At 42.9% G+C, this 15166-nt stretch overlaps 1 pseudogene; it reads left to right on the top strand.

Moving 5' to 3' along the window:
• Window positions 1-11848: 11848 nt before the first annotated feature.
• LOC136126898 (lysine-specific demethylase 4D-like) lies at window positions 11849-12757 on the top strand (annotated as a pseudogene).
• The last annotated feature ends 2409 nt before the right edge of the window (window positions 12758-15166 follow it).

The raw sequence follows: 15166 nt of genomic DNA, 5'->3' as shown, positions 1-15166 counted from the left end.
CTGAGGAGAGAGGCAGGCTGACCTCCATTATATGCATGGTTACATCCACACAGGTGTTCAGTGCTTCCTCCTAGGTAGATGTTCTCCTTCAGGCATTGATGTGAATAAGACACAAAGATCCACACATTTTGTGCTTACTTGTGTAAGTTCATTCAGGCGTTACTTTCCCAGACCTCCTTGTCCTTGGTCTTATAATATTTCTATCTTGTTTGTTCCAGACCCTTGATGAACCAGTCAAGTGACTTGTGATTTCCCAGGAATTTATGTATATTCTTACTTACGATCACTTCCCCCTCCAGGCTGAGTTGATGACTGCTTATCATCAGCAGCATCAATACCAAATGTACTGCTCAATGTTCTGCTTACTGGAATGATCATCCCTCATTCCTGTCTTTCAGAGTCACCCCCTGGGAAGCTAGAGTACACCAGCAGTCTACAGTGAGCTAGGCATGAATTTTTTCCCTGTCATCAACAGTGAAAGGGGAGCAGAATATGCCACCCCAAAATATGCCACTTTGGCATAAGGCTTGTTTTGAGCTGAAGGCAAGTGAGAAAAAACAGAGATAAGAAAAGCTCTCTGCCCTTTCCCTATTTGCCTAAAAGAAGGGCATAAATTTATAAAGTTATCCCCCCTCCCCTGTCTACCAGGAAGGACAGAAGTTAATCACCCAGGTCAACTCTAGACACCTATGAGCTCGGAGACAGCACTAGAAGAATATATTTAACAAACTTTACTCACTAGATCTTCTATTAGTTCCTCCACAATTTGTTGCCCTGGAAACTTAAAGCCCTTTTTCTTATCTTGTCATTTCTCACATTCATCTTCTCCACTGAATTAAACCATCATCTTTATCCTAAATTAAATGATCCTTGTGCACTCTCATGTAAATGTTTCAAGTATCCAGAGACATATAGGTAAGTTAAAAGCAAATAGCTAAACAAAATGTTTAGTATTATTCCATTTACATAAATAAATATATATTTAAATATAAAATATGTGTAATAGTGATTTCTTTTGAGGAGGGGAGAGCAGTGGAATACAGATAAAGGGAGATTTTCACTTTATAACAGGTAATAAAAGCTAACATTTATTGCATGTGGCAGACCCTCTCCTAAAGCTTTACCTGTTTCACTTCATGTACTCATTTCTACCCCAGGAGGAAGATACCAGTGGTTAAGAGTGTAGGCTCTTCTAGTCTACAGACATTTCAGAGTTCATATCTCACCTTACAGACTAGCTGTGTGACTGTGAGCTTTAAACAAGTTATTTAAATGCTCTGTGCCTCAGTTTTTTCATCTGCAAAATGTAAATAAAAGTGGTACCTAAGTAATGGGGTTGCCATGAGGGTTAATTGAGGTATACACGTTAGCTCATTAGAACAGGGTCTTCCCCGGTGGTCCAGTGGTTAAGACTCTGCGCTCCCAATGCAGGGAGCTGCGTTCCATCCCTTGTCGGGGAACTAGATCCCGCATGCCGCAGCTAAGACCTGGTGCAGCCAAATAAGTAAATAAATAAATAAATAAATATATATGTATTTTAAAAAGCTTATTAGATAAGCCCTTGACACGTGGTAAGCACTCATGAAATTATTATCATCATCTCCATTTTATAGATGAGCAAAGTGAGGCACAAAGGTTTTAAGTAACATGTTAGTAAGTGGTAGAGCCAAGTTTTAAATCCAGTCTGTCACCGAAACCTATGCTTCTAATTATTTAGTCAAACTGCCTTCTCAATTCTCCTGTGTTATTGAATTTTTTGTAAGCATGCTTATGAATACATGTGTCACTTATGTATCTTGGAGAAATTAAAAACTATGAAAAGAAATGTGAATGGAAAATAAGTAAATTTTTACAAGATAAAGAGAGAATTTTAAACTATCATCTGTGCAATTTTTAAGAGAGTCTCGAAGATATTAATAGCGTTTTTATAAAAAACAGCTTTATTGGGGTTTAATTTACATACCATAAAATTCATCTGTTAATGGTGGTTGGTTTAGAAAAACAGAAAAGTCTTGGTTAGAGAGTTTTGTTTTAGCTCATGGTAGTATTTTCAAATTCACTGCGGTATTTAGTTTGGTGTCCAATAATTTGGTTCAATTCAAACCCACTCATAATCGTTAAGCACCTACAGAGGAGAAGGCCTTGAGGGATATAGTAATGCATGTGAAAAGTCCCCATCTTCCCTTCAGTATAATAGCTGGTGTTTTTTTTATCATTTGCATTTGATTATTATTTTTGGCCTTTTTTTCTCTTGATGTAAATCATGATTAAATTAGACATGTAGCCACTGTTCTTTGTGTGTGACATTAGGTAACAAATTCAATAATTTTGCTATCAGGATTTTCTTTTGCCTACTTTTTTGTTTTGAAGAAGCTGAATTCATTTATGGTGAAGGAAAGACTTCTGTAATGTTCACTACATCCTTTAGAAGTAATTCTAACATCACGTCTTATTCCAGTCATTCTAAGTCTGAGAATTTCCCAAAGTGTACAGTCAGAAAGATTCCCCTTGGTTATTAGGAAACCCCACCAGTTCTCCTTTCATGGGGTCCTCTTCATTACTGAATTTCCCACATCCCATGTCTAGCCTTCATCACAGACTGGCCTGAATTGACATCATGTCTCTATATATTATAAGCCGAGTTATTTTGTGTAAGGGGTGGTCTTTGTCCTTAGGGACCTGAGTTTGGTGTATGTTATGAGCCAGACAGAGAACATCAGTTGGGGAGGCAGAATGGAGGTTACTGGAGGATTATAGATATTTGGGGTGGGTAATATCATGCTGGAAGGGTTACTGTAGCCCCCACAGAAGACTTGACTACATTTCCAAATCCCTTGATGGGGCAGTGACCAAGTCTGACCCTCTGTTTGTACTGATAGAGATGGTTTGTTGTCTGACAGGCAGGAGGCAATATAGGGTGGTAGAAAGAACACAGACTTTGGAATCAGATACATATCAATACATATTGATTCAAATCCCAGTTTTATCACCTTGGACAGGTTAGTTAACTTCTCTGAGCCCATTTTTTTACCTCTACAAAGAGGTTCTAAAACTCTCTTGTTTCTGGTCCCCTGGGTTTTGGTAATTTTTTTTTGCAGTGCCTCTAATCCAAAAGAAATGTCCAACAGTCCTGTTTTTTAAGTAGCTAGGTCCAAATCAACTTCATAATTATGTCCTAACAACTTAGGAGCTATTTGAAAAAAGAAAACACATAAATTGAAAGAAAAATAATTTATTTCATCCTTAAATAATCACAATTTCTTACTAATGGAATGTATGTGTGCTCCTGGTGGACACTGCACAACTTCTGGATTTTGGGGAAGATCAATCCACACTGATTTTCACACAGTACTTGCTTTTTTATCACAAAACCTGTGGGAAACCCAGTTTTGCAAAGTTTGATGACATCTAAAGGAATGTAGCATGATCTAATATTGAAACTGTGAACTACTTTAAACTACTACTTTGTCCAATTTCCAAGAAACATTAAGCACTGCTGTATTTCCCCTGAAAATTTAAGCTACCCCGTGAGTCCACTTGTGTGTCTGGAAGTTTGGGAACCATGGAGTTGGGAGAATTTAAGTGCAGGGATTTTGGAGGGATGAATGTAATAATGAGTGGGCAGTGCCTCAGTTAACAAGATCTAAATACTGTCCTATCTATAGTTCCTAGTCAGTTCAACGAAGTCAACTAGATCTGTGTAATTTATTTTATTTTATTCACTCTGCTGACGAAGGACAATAGGGTCATTTCCAAATCTTTGTTATTTCAAACAATGCTTTAGAGAACAGCTTTGTATATAGGATTTCTGGGTTGTATTTATGTTCACTTTTAACTTTTTAGGAAAAGCCAGCTTGCCTTCCAGTTTCCACCTCTATTGGCAGCGTGGGAGAGTTCTGGTTTCTCCATATCTTGACCCACTTTTTTATATTGTCAGACCTAATCAAAATGGGCAGAGAATAGCTTCTCTGATTGCTAAGGATCCTGCACATCTTCTTGTAGTTATTGGCCATTTGGATTTCCTCTTTTCTGAGTTCCCTATTCTAAAGCTCTGCCTACTTTTTTTGGTTTGACTATTTTTTGTTCTTGTTATGTAGAAGTTATGTGATATTCAGAATACTAATTCATTGTCTATTTCATGTATGATGACAAACTTCTCCTAGACTGTAATTTCTTTGAATTTTTGATGTCATTGTATTAGTCAGGGTTCTTCAGAGTAATAGAACCCATAGGAGATGTATGTATAGATCTTAGTAGGGGAACTCATTCATTTGGTTATGGAGGCTGAGGAATCCCACGATATGTCAGATGGGCCGTCTGCAAGATGGAGAATGGGGAATATGGTTGGGTCTGGGTTTGAAAGCCTGGGAACCAGGAGTGCCCATGTCAGATGTCCCAAAGCAAGAGAAGACGGATGCGTCTGCTCAAGCAGAGAGTAAATTCACCCTTCCGCTGCTCTTTTGTTGCATTTGGGCTCTCAGTGGTTTGGGTGATCCCAGCTGCAGTGGTGAAGGTGATCTTTACTCTGTCTACTGATGCAAGTGCTAATCTCTTCCCGGAACAGCCATGCACAACACACAGAAGTAATGCTTTACCAGCTATCTGGGCATCTCTTAGCCCAGTCTACATGTGAAATTAACCATTAGAGTCATTAGTTTGGAATCATTTAAATATATCCGACATTCCCATCATGGTGCTTTTGGTTCTCTAAGACATTGTTCCACCCTGAGTTCATAAAGACATTCTGCAATATTTTCTCTTAAAATTCTATGTTGTATCCATCTTTAATGCACCTCAAATTTATTTATGTAAGTGGCATGCGGTCAAGCTCCAATTCTACCCCCCACAATAGTGCCAATGCCACTACCACATATTGAATAGCCCATCCTTGCCCATTGCTTTGGTACACTACCTCCATCATAGGCAGACTCCCACATATCCATGTGTCTATGTCTGGTCTCTCTATTCTGTACGTAGATATATTTGTCCATTGCGGCTCAAATATCACAGTTCGGTGGAGGAGAAGTCACCCCTCTTTGTTCTTCTTTTAAGGAATCATCTTGGAGATTCTTGCTTGAATACTTCCCTACTTACTAGCTCTGTCACCTTGAGCAAGTTTCTTAATATCTCCTTGATGCGGTTTCCTCATATGAGAAACAGGATTCATAGGATTTCCCTTATAGGGTCACTATGAAGATAAGGCATAAATTCTTCTATGCAGAATGCATTGCACAGTGTCTGGCATTAGATAGTCATCATATATTAGTTTTTTTTTTTTTTTTGCGCCGACGCAAGGGGGCCCGGGGGCCATCCTAAGGGCCAGGACGCGATTCGGCCGCCAGGGCTCCACACGGGGTCTCACCGCCAGAGGCCTCCAGCGCAGGGGCTGTCCCGCGGCACCCAGGACGCAAACTGTTCTCCTCGGGCCCCCCCTCCAGGGGCCCCCCTCGCGGGACTCAGGACCACCACCGCCAACACCCACGAGCCGCGGCCGGCCAGCGACAACACTCTCCCGCGCGCACACCGGCCGCCCCACGGGCCCCACTCACACCTCCGCCGGGCCCGACTCCCCCGCCTCGGGAACCGTGAGCACTCCACCCGGGGACGCCGCCAGCCGAGGCGGCCGGGGGGCGACACCCTCACGTGGGCGAGGCCGGCTCGGTCCCAGACAGGGAAGGGGGCGCGGAGGGGTGGGGGCGGGTGAGGGCCGGCGAGAGGTGGCGGCACGCACACACGGCGAGGGCTGCGGGGCAGGGGCGCGGGGCGCTGCCCAGGGAGAGGAAGGGCTGAGACACGACCGGGCCACCAGGAAAACAAGCGCGGGGCCCCACCGCCACACACACGAGTGCGGTCCCACGACGGCTGAGACGCCGGGCGGCCCCAGCCACCCTGGGGCCTCCCACGACCCGGCCCCGCCGCCAGGGCCCGCGTGCGACGGTCCACCGCGTGGCACGGAGGGACCCGTCCACCCAAACTCAACCTCTTCGTCCTCGCCAGATCCGCCTTCATCTAAGTCCGACCCCCGAGGCTCGCGCCCCAGGGAAACGCTCCCGAGCGAGGCGACCCGCACAGTACCCGCACACCGCCACCGGCTGCGACTCGCGGAGAGGGTAGACGCGACGGGCTCCTCGCGGCTGCGGGACTGGGGAGGCGGGACATCCGGGCGTCCACGCCCCCTTGGGCCCGCCACCGGGATCACCGCACGCGCACGCACACGAATACCCGCGGCCCCGCGCCGGACGCAGGCCTGGCGGGACCCTCCCCCGACTCAGAGCGGGGCTGGGGGCATCCCGCGGTAGGCAAAGAGCGGCGCTCGGCCCCACCGCAGGGCCGGCGCAAGCCCTCCCGCGAAGGCGAGGGGCTCTGCCCACGTGGTCTGGCAGTCGCCACCGTGACCACTGCACGCTTGAGAGGGGCAGCGGCTGGGGGTCCGGTACCCCAAGGCTCCCTCTCGGACAGCTAGAGAAGTGAGTGACTCACCGACGACTCTCCCCTTTGGGCCCACGGAGGCGCTCCACGAGCCGCCAAGTCCACGACTGGGCAGGGGGTGGGCGGGGGGTCTGCGGTATGGGTAAGAACACGGCCCACAGGAGCGTTCGCGGCCACAGCCGGGGACACAACCTCTGCCGCCCCCAGGCTATCCATCAGGCTCCCGAAAGAGGGAGCACGCCCGAGAAGCGCGACAGACCCCCTTCTCACAGGCCCCGGCCCAACACGATTATATGGTTGAATATATTACAGCACTGAAACAGAAAAGTCCAGCTGCATGCAAGGGCGTAAGTGATGAAAAACTACACCAAAAATACACTAAAGAACATAAATACAATTGTGTTTCTTCAAGGTTATATAATGTTTTCAAAAATGGACAGAGTTTTAATTTTATAATGTTTACCAAAATTACTATGTGAATAGTTAGGATAAGGTCAGTCCAGGAGGCAGAAGGGGCTGTAATCTGGGCAAAAGAGCACAAGTCAGGCAGCCAGGTGCCTGGCAATGTTGCATTTCTTGACCTGGGTAGTGGCTCCACTTCTGCTCACTCTATAGTTATTTGTTGAAGTGTACATATATGCTTTATAGATTTCTGTGAACACCTTATATTTCATAATCTAAAATATTTTTAAAAGTGCTCTAAAAGATTATGTCACATAGTGGTTCACAGAATCATTTGCTTTATAATGTGCTGTATGGTAGACTGTTTCCAAAACTCAGATTATGTTTCAAATTATTTTCATTCTAATATTGTTTATTGTTTATCAAATGATTTTCATTCTAATATTGTTTATGCCTTCTCCTGTTTGTTTATTGTTTACAATATTATATTTAGTAATACCTAAATTTTTGGGCAGTTTTAGATTTACAAAGCATTGAGCACGTGGATCAGGGAGTATTGACCCGACCCCACTCCCATGTCCCCCATTAGTAACATCTTAATTCCCATGGTATATATATATTTTTTTTTTCCCATGGTATATTGATGACAATTAATGAACCAATGTCAATATGTTATTGTCTACTAAAGGCTACCATGGTTTCAGATTTCCTCACCTTTTACCCAACGTCCTTTTTCTGTTCCAAGATCTCATCTAAAATATCAAATTACATTTAGATTTCATGTCTCCTTAGGTTTCTCTTGGCTGTAACAGATTCTCAGACTTTCCTTGTTTTTGACCAAAAGTTTGTATAGAAACCTGACAGTCTGGGGGAATACTGGTCAGGTATATTGTGGGATGCCCCTCTATTGGAATTTGATGCTTTTCTTATGATTATCTTGGGTTTCTCTGTTTTTTTGGAGGAAGATTACGGAGGGAATTTTGTCACATTTTAATCACATCATATCAAGGACATATACTATCAAAGTAATTTATGGCGTTTTTTTTTTTTTTTTTTTTGGCCACGCCTCGCAGTTCGTGGGATCTTAGTTCCCCGGCCAGGGATCAAACCTGGGCCCTTGGCAGTGAAAGCATGGAGTGCTAACCACTGGACTGCCAGGGAATTCCCAGTTTATGACTCTTGATGTTGACCTGGTTAAAATGGTGTTTGGCAGGGTCCACCTCTATAAAATGACTACCCCTACCTGAGTCCCATCACCACTTGCCACTCTGCACCAGCTTCTCACACGCAGGGAGTACTGTCTTCCTGTAGCCAGGAGTAATATATAATTTATTAACCAGTTCTTTCTTTATTTTATCTTTTAAGTAACAGACTTCTATTTTATTAGTCATTTATATTTTTGTATATGGTTGTTTTCCCTTTTGTTTTTTGAATTGTTTTATCATTTTTATCTTTTTTTTCTTTCAAATAATTCTGAGGTATTTTGGTTTAGTTTTTACTAACTACTTGCAGACAACATAAAAATCAATAGATTTTTAGCTATTATATGGATATTGTTGTAGATGTTATGTGGATATTCATTTTTAAATAAATATGGTGGTGTTCCCTTTTTTCATTATTGACTTTCAATTTTATTTCATGATTGAAATAAAAGATTGATCAAGAGGGTACTCGATACGTAGATTCAGTGGAATTTTTATTGAGATTTATTATGTGGTCTTAGCAGCGGTAAATTTTTGTAAATGTTTTATATGTGTTGAAAAGCATTTTGCTATGTGGTTGCTGCAGGAAATATAATCAAAGTTGTTAACTTTATTGTTTATACTGTTATAACATTATTAATTTTCTTCTCTCCTCATGTATCAGTTTCTGGAAGAATGGTGTTTGAAGAAAGAACCTCACACCATGATTGCAGATATGTCAGTTTTACCTTATAATTCTCAGTCTCTGTGTTCTGTGTCTCAGTGCTGTGTGTCTAGGTGTGTAAAGTGCATCACTGTAATCTTCCCCAGGAGGTTTTCTTTTTCATGACTAAAGTTGCCCTTCTTTTACCTTATAAATACATTCGATATTAATTGATTGTTAACTGGTATATGGGATCTATAGATTTCGTTTGCTAATCAGTGTCCAGAAACTTGATTGAACCCTATATTTCTTTTTTTTTTTAACATCTTTCTTGGAGTATAATTGCTTTAGAATGCTGTGTTAGTTTCTGCTTTATAACAAAGTGAATCAGTTATACATGTGTGCCCATATCTATTCCCTCTTGCAACTGCCTCCCTCCCACCCTCCCTATCCTGCCCCTCTAGGTGGTCACAAAGCACTGAGCTGATCTCCCTGTGCTATGTGGCTGCTGCCCACTAGCTAGCTATTTTATTTTTGGTAGCATATGTATGTCCATGCCACTCTCTCACTTTGTCCCAGGTTACCCTTCCCCCTCCCATATCTTCAAGTCCATTCTCTAGTAGGTCTGCATCTTTATTCCCATCTTGCCCCTAGGTTCTTCAAGACAATTTTTTTTTTTTAGATTCCATATATATGTGCTAGCATACGGTATTTGTATTTCCCTTTCTGACTTACTTCACTCTATATGACAGGCTCTAGGTCCATGCACCTCACTACAAATAACTCAGTTTTGTTCCTTTCTATGGCTGAGTAATATTCCATTGTATATATGTGCCACATCTGCTTTATCCATTCATCCTGTTGATGGACACTTCGGTTGCTTCCATGTCCTGGCTATTGTAAATAGAGATGCAATGAATATTTTGGTACATGACTCTTTGAATTATGGTTTTCTCAGGGTATATGCCCAGTAGTGGGATTGCTGGGTTGTATGATAGTTCTATTTGTAGTTTTTTAAGGAATGTCCATACTGTTTTCCTTAGTGGCTGTATCAATTTACATTCTCACCAACAGTGCAAGAGGGTTCCCTTTTCTCCACACCCTCTCCAGCATTTACTGTTTGTAGATTTTTTGATGATGGCCATTCTGACCGGCGTGAGGTGATATCTCAGTGTAGCTGAGATATGATTTGCATTTCTCTAATGATAAATGATGTTGAGCATTCTTTCATGTGTCTGCTGGCAATCTGTATATCTTCTTTGGAGAAATGTCTGTTTAGGTCTTCTGCCCATTTTTGGAGTGGGTTGTTTGTTTTTATAATGTTGAGCTGCATGAGCTGCTTGTAAATTTTGGAGATTAATCCTTTGTCAATTGCTTCATTTGCAAATATTTTCTCCCATTCTGTGTGAACCCTATATTTCTAATAATTTGTCTGTCAATGCAAATTAATGATTAGATTTTAATGAGAATGTTTCAGGTATTTACACATTAAGGATAATGCTTGTTAAGGATGTGTATATTTGTGTTCTGTACTTTTTTCCTGCTTTTGTTTACATAGGTACTCTTTCTATAATGGTAGATATTTATCTGCATCCCCTGTTTTATTATAACGTAATATGCTTGTACTTCTCTCTTCTGCTTATGGTTTTACACTTTTCATGGTCTACATATTGCATTTTGGTTTCAGTCATCATTTCTATTGGGTGTTATGTTTTCTTTTGTAATTGTTTCAGCTTATTTCATTGTTTTCCTTTCCCTAATTTATCTTTTGGGTTAAGCCACCCAATTTCTTGAGTTGAGTGCTTAACTCCTTTCCTTTCTAGCTTGCTTAATGTCCTTACTGTTCAGTTAAGTTTTAATTCCACTTTTTCTGTCTTATGATTTGTCCTAATCCTTTATTTTTAAATTTCAGCTTGATTGCTGTATAATTGACTTTTAAAATTGTAAAATATTCAGTCACCTTTGTGGTGATTTGCTATACATTGTGAAAGGATTCCCCCCATCTAGTTAATTAACACATTTCCTTCATATGTTTACTTTTTTTGGTAAGAACATTTAAATCCTACTCTTCTGGAAAATTTCAACTATACATTACATTGTTATCAACTATAATCACCATGGTTAACATTGGCTCCTGAGACTTTATTCACTGTGTACCCTTTTACCCTCCCTTCCCTGCCCTCCCCTGCAACCACTTTTCTACTCTGGTTCTGTAAGTTTTACTCTTTTTTTTTTTTTTAAACATTCCACATATAAGTGATACCATGCCATATTTGTCTTTCTCTGTCTTATTTTACTGGACATAATAGCCTCCAACACCATCCATATTGTTGCAAATGACGAAATTTCATTCTTTTTATGGCTGAGTAGTATTCCATTGTATCTGTGTACCACATCTTCTGTATCCATTCAGCCATCGCTGGACATGTTGGTTGTTTCCATATCTTATGCATTGTGAATGTGGGAGGGCAGGTAGCTCCTTGATATTCTGTTTTTATTTCCTTTAGCTATATACCCAGAAGTGAGACTGCAGCATCATATGGTGGTTCTAGTTACAATGTTTGAGGAACCTCCATACTGTTTTCCATAGTATGCACCATAGCTGCACCAGTTTACATGCCTACCAAAAGAGTGTACTTTTTGCCCTTAAATTCAAACTTTGAAATTAAGATTGCTATACGGTTTTCTTTTACTTGATGTTAAATCAGTTTGTTTTGTCATCCACTTATATTCAATATTTTGTACTTTCTTTAGGTTTGGCTTGGAAATTTCCATGAAGAGACTTTCTGCTACAGTGAGGTGAGAAGCCACCCATGCACTCAAGCCTGGGAATCTGGAGAGGTCTCAGGCACTTATACCCCCAACAGAGGAAACTCACAGAGCTGCAGGCTGAGTCAGGACTTGGCTCAGAGAGCCGTCTTCTCTGGGAAATAGTGGATTTCCTTTGGCTCCACAATGCTGACAAGAGTGGAGTCCTTCTGGTGGATTGACAAGCCTGGAGAAGATACCACCTCGTTTGTTTAAAAGTTCAAGTCTCAGTTCCTGCCTCTCAGCTGTAACAAAACTTCTTTAAAAATAAAGGAAGTATAGGGAAGAGGTTACTCCCCAGCATTCTCAGGTATCCAAAGCATACCTAAGAAGCTGGCAGTCCGTTGCTTATTCTGTTGCGGCCATGCACTCTAAGCACTTTGGGAGCCAGAACCCAAGTTGTCAGATTACGATCGTCCACCCAACCATGGAAGAATTTGAAGATTTCAGCAAATATATTGTTTACATGGAGTGGCAAGGTGCACACCGAGCTGGCCTAGCCAAGGTAATTCCACCGAAAGGATGGAAAGCCAGACAGATGTACGATGATACCGATGACATCTTAATAGCCGCTCCCCTCCAGCAGGTGACCACTGGGCAGGCAGGTGTGTTTACTCAGCACCACAAAAAGAAGAAAGCCATGACCGTGAGCGAGTATCGCCGCTTAACAAACAGTGAATGACACCAGACTCCATTCTACTCTGATTTTGAGGATCTGGAGCGAAAATACTGGAAAACACGCCCCTGTGATTCACCAGTATACGGTGGGAACGTCAGTGGTTCCTTATTTGATGAAAACACGAAGCAGTGGAACCTTGGACACCTGGGAACCATTCAGGACCTGCTGGAACAGGAGTGCGGAGTGGTCATCGAAGGCGTCAACACCCCCTGCGTGTACTTCGGCCTGTGGAAGACCGCCTTCGCCTGGCACACGGAGGACATGGACCTTTACAGCATTAACTACCTGCACTTCGGGGAGCCCAAGACTTGGTACGCGGTGCCCCCGGAGCACGGCTGGCGCCTGGAACGCCTGGCCAGGGAGCTTTTCCCAGGCTGCTCGTGGGGCTGTGAGGCCTTCCTGCGGCACAATGTGGCTCTCTTCTCTCCCAAGGTCTTCAAGGACAACGGCGTCCCCTTCGATCGGGTCACTCAGGAGGCTGGAGATTTCATAGTGACGTTTCCCTATGGCTACCACTCTGGCTTCAACTGCGCGGAAGCCATCAATTTTGCCACCCAGCGCTGGATCGATTATGGCAAAGTGGCCTGGGAATAGGGCTCTGCATGACCTTTGGAAAGATCTTCGTCAGAATAAGGGAGATTTCAGGTGAGCACCCTTAGGATATTAAAAATGGATGGTTGGGTGGGGACTCTAAAAGGGACCTATAATTACCAGCTGCGAAGGGAGTTGGATGTTAGAATAGTAACATTAAGACAAGAGCCCTGTAAGGTACTGAAATTGTGTGTGTGTGTGTGTGTGTGTGTGTCTGTGTGTGCGCCTTCTGTTTTCCTGAAGCAATATGGAATGGAGACTTCGTTTTCTTGGAGCAGCAAGGAAATAGGAAGGTGGGGAGGCTTTATCTTCCTATCCAGCCAGGCTTGGAGATGGAACAATAAGATGAGTGTGGGCATGAAGAGGTGAGGAAGATGGGCCGTGTCCCTGGCATGCACTATAGAGAAGAAAGGAGACTTGGGGAGGTCTGCATTGTCACCAGACTGTGAGGCCCCCTTCCCTGGCCCCTCTCCAGAGCTGCAGAAGCTTTCCTTCCTCATCATGGCAGAGAGGGTGACCCCCAGGGGAAGCTGACTGTCCATTATGAAGTTTTGTCCTTGGTATGGGAAATTCCAGAAAGGCTATTACTCTGGATAGTAATAACAATTCTCTATTCAGTTCTCCTTCCCTATCACCTCCCCTGCAGCCTCTTATTTTTCTTTTAATGGTGAAGTAAATAAATGTGATGCTGTTGATGTGGTTTTGTGTTGTCCCTCCAGCCACAAACTCAGTCCATCCATGGACCCACTCTGTATGCGTATGTGCAAAGTTGAATCTGAAGCGTGATGTCTTTCATAAAGGAAACTTTTCGGTAGTCACTGCTTTGAGCTTTCCAGCAGTTTCTTAGAGGGGAGAGCTGGACTTAGAGTCAGCAGAAATGGCATTCAAACCTGCGCTTTGCTACTGTCTAGTCGTGGGAGCTTCAGCCAAAAAATCATTGATTTTCTCTGAGTCAGAGTTACAGTGCGAGAATTTTGTGAAGATACTGGGGATGTAAATGTAACAGGCATGTAAGAGGTGCTCAGTTAATCTGATGTGCATTCATACACTCTCCTGGCCTCTAGGGCCAGCCCAATGCCTCGGACATCCGCTCGCATTCTTTCTGTTATGCTCAGTTCTACTGTTGTGTTCCTCACCACACTCCCAGCCTTACACGTTACTTTTCTTTTAATTATTAGACTTAATTTTTGCAGAGTACTTCGCAACAAAGTTAAGTGGAAAATACAGAGGATTCCAACATACTCATTCCCAGGCTCCTCCACCAGCATCCACACCGGAAAGGGACATTTGTTACAATCGAAGAACCTACACTGACACCTCATTATCACCCAGAGTCCTTAGTTTAATTTATTCACTCTTGGCGTTGTACAGTCTATGGATTTGACCAATGTATAATGACATGTATCTACACTTATAATACCATACAGAATAGATTCATTGCCTAAAATCCTCTGTGCTCTGCCTAATCACCCCCCCTCCCCCCCCGACAACCACTGATCATTTTACTGCTTCCATAGTTTTGTCTTTTCCAGATAACTTCTTTCACATAGTAATATGCGTTTAAGTTTCCTCCACGTTTAGTGGTTTTATAGCTCATTTCCTTGTATTGGTGAATAATATTCCATTGTGTGATGTATGACCCTTTATTTATCCACTCACGTGCTGAAGGACATCTTGGTTGCTTCCAATTTTTTCTGCAATTATGAATACAACTACTATAAACATTTGTGTGCAGGTTTTGGTGTGGCTGTAAGTTTTCAGCTCATCTGAGTGTATACCAAAGGCTGCGACTGCTGGATTGTATGGTGAGACTATATTTAGTTTTGTAAGAAACTGCCAATTTTTTCTTTTTTTTGCTGTACGTGGGCCTCTCACTGCTGTGGCCTCTCCCGTTGCGGAGCACAGGCTCCGGACGCGCAGGCTCAGCGGCCGTGGCTCACGGGCCCAGCCGCTCCGCAGCATGTAGGATCTTCCCGGACCAGGATTCGAACCTGTGTCCCCTGCATTGGCAGGTGGATTCTCAACCAGTGCGCCACCAGGGAAGACCTGCTAATTATTTTTACTGGTAGAAAACTGATGTTTTTTTGCTCATGATCTACCGCATGTTTGCACAAAAGGTCACACATACCCATTTACAAATTCCACTCCTTGTCGTATTTGTCCTTGTTGCAGTGTTACAAAGGCAAGGTAAAGATTTCACAGTCAGTCAAGAGCCAGAGGACCCAGCCTGTATTCAGACTCCTACACCAGCTTGTTTAGTAGTCTTTCACCAAATCAGGTTTTGATGGCTCTCCACTTGCCAGTTTAAGCAAAATGAGCTCTTAGCCACATTGCTCGTCTGTTAGAGTTTGCACATAACTAGTTTAGATCAGGGCAAACATAATTTGTGCTAAATAAAAATTACCTATTACC

Source organism: Phocoena phocoena, chromosome 8 (assembly GCF_963924675.1).
Source record: "Phocoena phocoena chromosome 8, mPhoPho1.1, whole genome shotgun sequence".
Taxonomy (NCBI): Eukaryota; Metazoa; Chordata; class Mammalia; order Artiodactyla; family Phocoenidae; genus Phocoena; species Phocoena phocoena.
The sequence above is the reverse complement of the archived record's forward strand: the minus strand, read 5'-3'. Positions and strand labels throughout refer to the sequence as shown.